Below are 10806 nucleotides of genomic sequence, written 5' to 3' on the forward strand. Positions count from 1 at the left end.
CTCAGTGTTCTTCTTGTTTCTTTTCTATATCCTGATACTTGTGTCTCGATCTTTTTCTCTGTAAACCCTCTTTTTCTTATATACTTCTCCTTCCCTCATATCTCAACCTTCCATCTTTACCTAACAAACCTCCCCTCATGACACTTTTCTCTTTCTACATCTGAAGAAGGTGGTGGAAGGAGTCTGCTTAGATATGACCTACACTATTCAGGTTACTTCCTCATCAATGCAGCTAATAAAATTGTTGCCCACCATTTAATGCGGAGGCAATAGGCTACTCCAAATTAGAAACTTCCCCTATGACCACTGATTCTCTCTCTTCAGATCCTTCTTCCCACTTGGAACGCCTCAGAGTCCTTTGACTCATCCCTTCCTCTTCTCGAGTGACCTTCCTCCTTGGGCTCGTGGCCCGTGGCATCCCCACACTGATACTACAACTCTTCAACTTCATCCTCGGGCACCCACAATAACAATCTTATTTTTAGCTTATTATTAAGCATGTCCTAATATAAATTCAATGATAAATTGTTCTATCTATTTTATTATTTAATTTTACTTAAATTAGAGAATGTTTTCTTGTTTTCTTTAGTTTACACATGATTCTTGATTAAGTTGTGCATCACACGGGCATAATAATAGTATATAATTAAAGCCAAAACTGAGAGAAATCCAATTATAATCTAAATTGAATTCTAATTTTTGTCTAATTTTGTGCAATGTGTCTTATATAAGTTTTTAAATTTTTTTTTCTAAGATAAATAAACCATCAAAACTCAATAAATGAAAGAAAAAAAAAGTAAACTCATGTGTATATCCAAAAAAAAAAAACTAAAATAAATAAATAAAAGAGAGTGAAAGAGAGAGTAAAACTCATCTATAACTTAAAAAATGTGTAACTCTTACAATAGGTATATTTTGAACACATGTATAATTGTGATTGTTTTTTATAATACCGTGCACATACATGAATTATAACATTTTGCAACTCACTTAACATTTTAATTCTTATTTTTCACATCTAAACTAACACTATTCCCTTGTTTATTCATTTCACTCTCTTCCTCACTCTCTTTCTTCACCCATTGCAATTTCTCTCTCTTCCTCTATGTCTTTTTCTCTCTTTCTTCACCCACAATCAACACAAGCCACCACCACCATTAATAACCACCAAAATCACATACATATACCCAAAAAACCAAATAAAAAAATTCACATAATACCCATTCTGAAATCACAGTCACATACCCAAATCCAAAAAATCACTTACCCAGATTTGCCGACCCAAATCTTCAAAACTACTAACCCACCAATTATGACCACCACCACAACCACCAATCTACACTTTGGAGGACGAAAATTTGCTGAGTGACCACCCAAAGTGTATGAGCTCGTGATAGGACATAACCCATGAAGATAGGGTGAGATACCTAATCTCGATAGGTTAAGTAGCTCTCAGAGAGAGAGGAGTTTGTCGAGAGAAAAAAGAGAGAGAAGATATTTTTAATTTTTTTGGGAAGAGAGAGACAATAAAATAATATATTTCAATTTACCCACATAGCTATAGAATCCTTATTTTTATGAATTTACAGTTCACAATTGCTAAAATTTTTTGGCAATACCCACCTAGATAAAGGTCATTGTTGGGGCGTGTTTTTCTTAAATGGCAATTTTAGGGGTTTTACAACCTCCAATGCTAATACTCTAAGTATCAACATTAGTTGTTCTAAAAATATTTCATTTTAACACATCAAAAAACTACTTAATTTTTATAGCACATCAAGAAGGAGCACCAGTCTCTGTATTCTGAGAGCACCTAAAAATTACTCATTTAGAACTACAACAGTTGTTTTTAAGTGTTCATAATTAGTATCAGCAAAAAAAAAAAAAAGTGTTCATAATTAGACTTGATTTAAAGTCAGCTATTGTTTGATCATAACCTAGGGGAATTGTGGTCATTAATATCATGGGTAAACTATATAATTAGTCCTCAACCTTTACACTATATCTCAATTTAATCCCTAACATTTCAAATCCGTTAATTTGGTGCCTAACTTTTTGGAATTGTGTCAAAATGGTCTCAACCAGTGATGGATGAAAAATGTTGACGTGGCTAATAGTTAAAATAAAATATTATTTTTTTACCACATAGACTTCCACATGTATTGTCATGTCAGCATAAAATTTAAAAAAAAAAAAAAAAAAAAAAAAAAAAAAAAAAGTGCCATATGTCCTTATATATATATATATATATATATATTTCTTTTCCTTTCATTTTCTTTTGCTTTGCTTTCTTGGGAAACAAATGGGATTATAAACCTAGAATTGAAAACTTCAACATCATTTTCCTTGCATTTTCTTAGCAACCAAATCAAGGGAAAAACCAAACTTTGAAGCTTAAGCCACTCACCCAATTTCCTTGTTCTTCTTGCTCGCTGTCCACACTATCTTGCTTAATGAAATCAAAATTTTCCTCTTCCTAGGCGCCGCCAAAGTGTTGTGCTTGTTGGCATCATCTTATACCTCTTCTTTAATCCTAGTCCCACCCAAAGATCAAAATAGTTCATAAAATTCTTTTGTGTTACTAACAATTTGTTGTTAGGCCTAGTGTTAGACTTTATCAGCAACAATTCAATTATGCCTATGAGCTATGAAAATAATAGTGGACTTTATGGAGGGCCTTTTAATTTCTATAAGCAACATAAATATTGTGTATTTGAAGTTTATTTCAAAAATGGGTTTGTAGTAGGGGTGTGCACAGGTCGAATTGAGCGAGTAAAAGCCAATATTTCTATCCAATATGCCACTAGCAGGTTGGGAAAATTCATCCACCATCGACTCACCAAGGTCTAAATTCGGCGGATTAGTTACAAATTTTCGTGGTTTCAACTTGGCGGGTTGTGCGGGTTGGCGTTAACAATGTTATTTTTGAAAAAAATTATCACAATTTGCAATTTATTATTGCATAATTTCAAAATATAACTAATGCACACAAAACATTAAAGGTAGATTTCATTGAATAATCTCAATTCCAACACGAACATAGAGTCATTAAAAAAGAGATATATCATCTCTAATAGACCTTGTCTTCACAAAAAAGGAAAAAGAAAAAGAAAAAATAGTAGGCTGCTGCCTTACAATTGAGGAAAATTAAATTAACAAACCCAAAGTCTTAACATTCCCAAAGTCACATCAAGGATTCAAAATAATAACATACCAGCACAACAATGGTATGCATCGTCTCAAGATTTACAAGAATATATAGGACCCAAATCAAAAAGTCAAACAACATACACAATAAAAATATAGATACAAACATTAAGCAATACAAGACATAAGAACAACTACCTTTGTGGTTGTCTAGGAGAGTACATAGTTGATGGAAGGTGAAGAATTGAAGGGGTTAAAAAAAAAGAAAAAGGAAAAAAAAAAGAAAAGGGAGAGAGGCTTCAAAAATGTTGAGGAAGAAAAAGATGAAACAACATGAAAGAGGGAGGGAAAGGAAGTGGTTGAAGGTGAAAGCTAAATACGGAGTGTATGTAGTATATGGTTGAAGTAATTTTACGGTTTCAATGTTGACTTTTTATCTTTTGTATAAGGAATTGATTATTCATTAGTTGTAAAAATTGATTAGGTGAATTGATTAACTTTACATACAAAATATACAGTTGATCAATTTAAACTAATATATATTATTTATGTATAATTAAGCAGGTGGGTCGAGTTGTAACAGGTTGACAATGTTTCAATCCGTTATCCAACCCAATCCGCTATTTTGGGCATCTAACCTTCCCAACCCAAACCACCTAACTTATTGACCCGCACAGACCAAGCGGGTCGACTGTGGATCAAGCAAGTTGGCAGGTCAAGCGAATATTCTGCACACCCCTAGTTTGTAGTTAGTTTCGTAACTTTTGCTTTTTCATTAATATTGTTTTTTCCCTGTTTGATTTGGAAAATTGCAAGAAAATTAAGTTAAAATTTTCAATTATGGGTTTTATAATCCCGTTTGTTTCCCAAGAAAGCAAAGCAAAAGAAAATGAAAGGAAAAAAAAGAAAAACAAAGGACACGTGACACCCAGAATTTTTTTAAAGTTTATACTAACATTGTAGTCCACATGGAAAAGAAAATTTTATTTTAATTATTACTCATGTCAACATTTTTCATCCATCACTTAACGATTGAGAATATTTTGGCATAATACTAAAAAGTTAGGGACCAAATTAACACACTTGAAACGTTAAAGATTAAATTGAAATACAATATAAAGGTTAAGGACTAATTATTTAGTTTACCCTAATATTATCTACAAAATCCAGTCCATACATAGTCACAGCAGATGGGTGAAAAGAAATCTCCTTGAGTTTTATCTAGCAAAAGGAGAGCGAAAATTTGCATCTGCATGAGCCCACTACTGGTCATGGCTTGTAAAAATTGAGGGGGAGATAGCAAAGTTCATGAGGTTTTGCAAATTCGTCAAGCCAAATACTAGCGTATCGTAATTCATTAGTTTCGGTTCAACGTGCACGCATTTTTATTTATTTATTTATTTTTATCAATAATCGGAAGAAACATTAAATTTACAATTCAAGAAAAAAAAAACCACAGATTATAACAGGACACATCACAAGCCACCAATATAACATATTTCAAATATATAGATGTGTTTAAGAAAAGCAGTAGATCATAATGTTAGATATGATGTCCAAAACGAACTCAAAAGTTAATACTAATAGTGGTGCATACTGCATAATGGATTTACAATAGAGATGTTTTTCATACAGAAAGACAAATACTTCTCCAGACATTCAGTTACTTCCAGATATGTGCTAGCAACTATTCAGCAGCTCCCAGAAATGTGGTATCACCCTTCATAGAATAAAATAAAAATATTAGATTCAACTTTGAAAAGTACTATAAATGAGAATCATTTTTTTTATTATATTTTTTTGGATTTAGAAGAACAGAAGGTTTAAATGCTATGTATCGAATTTTTTTTTTAACAATTCATGTACAAAAATTTCACAAAAAGAACTTAGTAATCCTATAAAAAGTATGCTCAATGATAATATTTTATAGAATTAAATTCATCTTTTACCATTTTCATAGTGAACTTCTTAAAATTTTCATTTTCAATATAAATTATAAAATTATCTACCAAAGTAAATAAAAAACATTTTAATGAGATCAAGTCTTTAAAGACATGAATGATCCAAGACTTTAATAGATACTAGAGCACATTTTACAATAATAAAAAATAAAATTGAGAAAACAAAAACTACCTCATCTCAATAACTACTAGACTAGTTGGTAATTTTTTTTAAGAGCATTATTGGATTAACTCAAATATTATTAATAATCGTTTTCATTAATTTGGTGGCAGTGTTATGAGACACATGTATCCATTTGTTGATACTGTATCACATCACTAATAGTGGGAAGGGGAGAACGTATTTAAAAATTACGTCTATTTCTTATATTTTTCTTCTCAAATTACACTCAAGATGTATCTATGTAAGTCCAGCCAAACCAAAGTATAAGTTTCCAAAAATAAAAGCCGACAAAGAAAAACCCCAAATTGGCTTAGGCCTATCTATTTGACATTCTTTACCATAATTCTAAAAAATAAAAAATAAAAAGTTCTAGGAAAAATCCAAGTTGATAAAAAAAAAATGCAGTGAACACATTGATCATGGAAGCCATACGGTCATGTTCATTTAACATAAATATTCAATATTTACGTAAAATATTCATAAAAACTAATTAATAAATTGTAATATCCGCACTTTTTTCTTTTTCTTTTTGAGAGTCAATAATATCATCCACCTTAAGTGACCTAGATACAATATACAATGGAACTAAAGGGGCTACAGGATAGGATTGGCCTATTAGGCATGAATACATAATGCGTGAATCACATGTAATTATGCAATAGTAGGGATTTTTCTTTTTTTGTTGTTGAAAAAATCATGTTGATTTTGTGTAATTTCATTTGCTTTAATTATTTCTTGTCTCTCTTGGTGGAAGCACTCAAATTTGACATTGTGAAACTTTCGGGGATATGCAAATTATATAGGATTTTCAAGGAAAGCTATGGTAAACACACTTTGTTTGTGAATTGGGCAGAGAGGATATCAATTATATCAGCCAAAGCTCCACTTCCAATTTTGACAAGATAGAGGTTCTAGGGCCCTCACATTGAATAAGACAAGTTAATAATCCTAGATGGCATGTATATGACCTAAGTGAATAACAAGGTAGGCTCAAAACCAAGACAAAATAAAGATAGACTTAAGGCTCAGATAGAGAAAATATAGGCCTAAGTTCTAAACACAAGACAAGGATAGGCCTAAGGAAGTTAGACAGACAAGGTTGGGAATACCCTTAGGCGAACAAGGACAAGCCTAAGACTCCAAGACAAATCAAGGATGTGGGCCTAAGGCCCAAAGACAATACAAGATGTGCCTAAAATTCCAATAATAGACTTAAGGCCCAAATAGAGAATAAGGATGAGCTTAATGCCCCTAGACAAAACAATGATGGACTTATGGCCCCAAGGCAAAACAAGGGTGGGCCTAAAGCCCCTAGATGAAGTACTAATGCCTCTAGATGATACAAATATGGGCTAACGGCCCAAACAAAAGTAGAAAATAAGATTGACTTGGAGCACCTAAACAAAATCACATAACTAAAAAGGAAAGACTTGAATCATCAAAAAAAATTAGGTCACAAGATTGATTCAACCTCTATAAATATTCTGATATCTTCTTTGAAGGTTTAATTGTAAGGAAAGGATTATTATTATTTTTATTTTTTGGTTTGGAAACTCCATTTGTATTTTTTTGGGGGGAAAAAGTCAGTTTCTAGTTTTCTTTTTTGTTTTGTTTGGGAAAACCGCTTTATTTTTTTTTTTTTTGAAAACGTTCATTTTAAAAATTTTATAAAAAAACTTCTTTCAAAATTTTTTTTGAAAACTTCATCAATTTTTTTTAAAGAAACTTTTATGTGAATTTTTTTGGAAGGAAAAATCTCTTGATAATTTAAAAGATTTTGAAAAAAAAAAAAACATACCCAGGCCTTCAATCTTTTACTATGACTTTAAGTTCGCTCGCCTTCTGCTTTATAGCAACTTTGGCCTTTTCAGGAAGCTCCTTGGAAATCTTCGCGTCACCCTGAAAATCATGGCGCTCCTTCAGGTACTTAATTCCATTTAAGTCATTCTCGGAAGAAACTGGTACTTCCGGCAAGTTTACAACCTTGCCGGCCAACGCATCAGCGCGTTCTTGCGCCGCTGTCAGCTCCTCTTTGGCCTTTCGAACGGCTTTCCATGCTTCTTTCATCAGTAGAAAATCCTTCTTATCTGCCTCCTCCGCCATCTCTGCTGTGGACTGTGGAGTTGAAACGGCGAGTGGGTTGTTGTATAGGGTTTTCTAGATCGTGGAACTGCCGATTTTGTGTGTGTTCGTGTTCCTCAGTTTTCTTCCAAGACATAAGAGAGGTATTTATATAGATATGATAGGGTCTGTTTGGTACACAAGTTTAAATACATGTTTTCAATTTTTAAATAACATTATATAAAATTGAAAACTATTATTTAAACACACATACCAAACAGATCCTAGGGTTTTTGACTTGATTTTGAAAGGGTATGGAAAATTATTTGGTTTAAGCTAAACATAATTATTAGAGCGGGAAATATTGTTAGACACCGCCCTAAACGATTAAGAAGTGGTGTTTTTGTCATTTCGGCATGGCCTGGTTTTGTCTTAGTCCTGGCCCAAAGAAAGGCCCAAGAAAGACTTGATTTTATTGGGCTTTTCTTATGTATAATTTTTTATATACATATAGTTGTATTTTTATTCATTTTATTTTTTATTTTTATATAAAATGAACCAATTGGAAATAATTATACCAAATGAGCCAGCCTTTTTTTTATTATTACTAGTATTCAATCCAATAAAAGTCAATGTGCATTAAACTTGTCCACAAAATCTTTCACACTCATCGGCATTTCAACAAAGTGACAATGTACATTTCATGAAATCAGGAGATTATTTTTAGTATTTTCTTTTTTTTTTCAACTACATTCGTTGGTCCGAATTTGCCTTAAGAAATTTTTCATGAATTTCTGGTTATTTCCGTATGTTTAATGGCTTATTAAACCAAAAATAATTTAATAAGTTAGTTTTATGAAAACTAACTTATTATTTACCTACAAATGATAACATCAATAGCAATCCATACACAAAGTGCTTGGGGGTCTAGGGGGGAAAGGGTTCGAACTGCGGGATTAGCAGCATGTTGTAATTATTGCTCAAAAAAAAATAGCAATCCATTTTCCCATAAAAAAAAAAAAAAAAAAAAATAGCAATCCATTTCATCATATTTCTTAATCAATTCAATGCATTTCTACTTCTTATCATCAAAATTGTTAAGAACACAAATGCCCAATTTATTAGTTTCTCAAACACAAGTCAAAAGATTGATTCAATGCACTTTTTTTGTGACAGTTTTGTATTTATGTATCCAAATAATGTGCCAATAAGGTCAGTGTAAAATAGACCATTGGTCGAGTTAGTTGGGAAATTCTAGAACATAAAAATATATATATGCTAGAATCTCATTCTTACTAGTGCAAACGAAGAAATTGCCTCAAAACATTAGTAAAAAAATGCGGTTTAGGGATAGAGTGCGTTTGCTAACACATTACAAATACATTACTCAATATCAAATTTTAACAAAATGTGAAATCCCTATAAAGAAAAAATGTGCCAGTAATAAAAGGATCTGAACACATTCCTCCCTCATCTTCAGATCATTCCCTGATAATTATACATACTGAAAGAGAACAGAGGCAGATTAAAAGGCCTTTTAAATTTGAAGAAGCTTGGACAAGAGATGAAACTAGTTTTTTTGTTGTGGAGAAGGCATGGAAAAAAATTTTAAATGGGACTCCCATGTTCAAAGTCTGTAAGAAGATCAAGGAAACAAAAGATGAATTTCGTAGATGGAACAGAGAATGGTTTGGGAATATTCAGACAAAAATTAGGGAGAAATGGATCAACTAGAGCAAATCCAGAAGGAAGAACCTACCCAGGAGAATTTGGAAAAGGAAGCTAGTATAAATCTAGAGCTCCATGAATGGTTGATTAGAGAAGAAACTTTATGGAGACAAAAATCTAGAACTAAATGGCTTTCTGCTGCAGAGTTGAACACTAAATTCTTTCATCTTTCGACAATTGTTAGGAGGAGGAGGAATGCAATCGATTTTTTGAGGAATCAACAAGGGAATTGGGTTTCAGGTAGGGAAGCGATTGGAATGTGTTTTGAGGAGTTCTTCACTACTCTCTTCACCTCATCCAATCCACAAACAACTTGGATGACTTAATCTTGCCTAGTCTGTCTCAAGAAGATAAAGAGATGTTATCAAGGTTGCCTTCTATGGAGGAGATAAAAAATGTAGTTTTTAGTTTGGGTTCCAATAGGGCTCCCAGACCAGATGGAATGTCGACCTATTTTTTCAATTCTATTGGAATATCATAGGAGGAGAGGTCACTGAAGCAATTATAAGTTCTTTTAAAAGGGGTTATATGTTAAAGAAAATCAATCACTCCTTTATTGCTCTTATTCCTAAGGGTAACAATGCTGCTTCAGTAAACCAATTTAGGCCGATTAGCCTCTGCAATGTGCTTTACAAAATCATCTCCAAACTCCTTGCAAATAGGCTCAAACAAGTCCTTAACAAGTTAATTTCACCATGGCAGACAGCATTCATTCCTGGTCGTAAAATCCAAGAAAATACCTTCTTGGCTCAAGAAATTCTCCATGCAATGAAGAAGAAGAAGGGTAAAAACGTGTTGGACGGCTTTAAAAATAGATATGGAAAAGGCGTATGACCGCCTGGAATGGGGATTTATTGAGAACGTCCTACATTGTTTTGGGTTCCTTGATACTTGGATACAATGGGTTATGCAATGTGTTTCTACAACATCTTTCTCCATCCTTATAAATGGAAGTCCGTTTGGGTTTATTAGACCTTAAAGAGGGGTGCGGCAGGGTGATCCTCTCTCTCCCTTCCTTTTTGTTTTAGCAGGGGAGGTTTTGGCCCGCTTGATTGAGAGGGAAGCCTTGTGTAATGGGATAAGGGGTTTTAAGCTAGCCAAAGATCTTACTCTTATTACTCATCTGCAATTTGCAGATAATCTTTTTATCTTTGCTCAAGCTAATGAGGAAAATTTGGAAAGAATAAAGTTCTACTTGGATGTGTTTTCAAGTTGGTCGGGGCAGATGATAAACTTCTTTAAATCAGCTATAATTTTTAGTAGAAATACTTCTCATTATCTGAAATCTCGGCTAGCAAACTCTATTGGAATGAATGCTTCAAACAAAAAGGAGAAATATCTTGGTATCCCAATGGCCTCTGGTAGAGACAAAAAAGCAGCAACTGAAGAGATTATTGAAAAAGTTAAACAAAGGCTGCAAGGGTGGAAAATGAAAATACTCTCTCAAGCAGGTCGAGCGACTCTCATTTCATCTGTGGCTTCTTCCATGCCATCTTACCAAGCTTCATCCCTAATCCTCCCAAATGAAGTTTGTTCAAAGCTTGATTTCCTTAACCGAAGATTTTGGTGGGGTATAATTGATGATAGTAAGCAAGGTTGCTGTCTCAAAAGCTAGGATTCAATATGTACTCCTAAAAATGTTGGAGGACTTGGCATTAAAAAAATAGCATATATGAATAAAGCTTTGGTGGCTAAAAGGACTTGGGAGGTGGTCAATAATAGTGATAAAATGTGGGTGGTGGTTTT

General features: G+C 33.1%; 1 long non-coding RNA gene across 1 annotated transcript; it reads right to left on the minus strand.

Annotated features, from left to right (window-relative positions):
- Positions 1-4627: 4627 nt before the first annotated feature.
- On the minus strand, positions 4628-7683 carry LOC126703288 (uncharacterized). The gene is made up of 2 exons (XR_007647999.1): positions 7070-7683; positions 4628-4867 (listed from the first exon to the last, which is right to left on the minus strand). It is a non-coding gene; the product is annotated as an uncharacterized LOC126703288 (long non-coding RNA).
- Positions 7684-10806: the final 3123 nt, after the last annotated feature.

This window comes from Quercus robur, chromosome 10, assembly GCF_932294415.1.
Source record: "Quercus robur chromosome 10, dhQueRobu3.1, whole genome shotgun sequence".
Lineage (NCBI taxonomy): Eukaryota > Viridiplantae > Streptophyta > Magnoliopsida > Fagales > Fagaceae > Quercus > Quercus robur.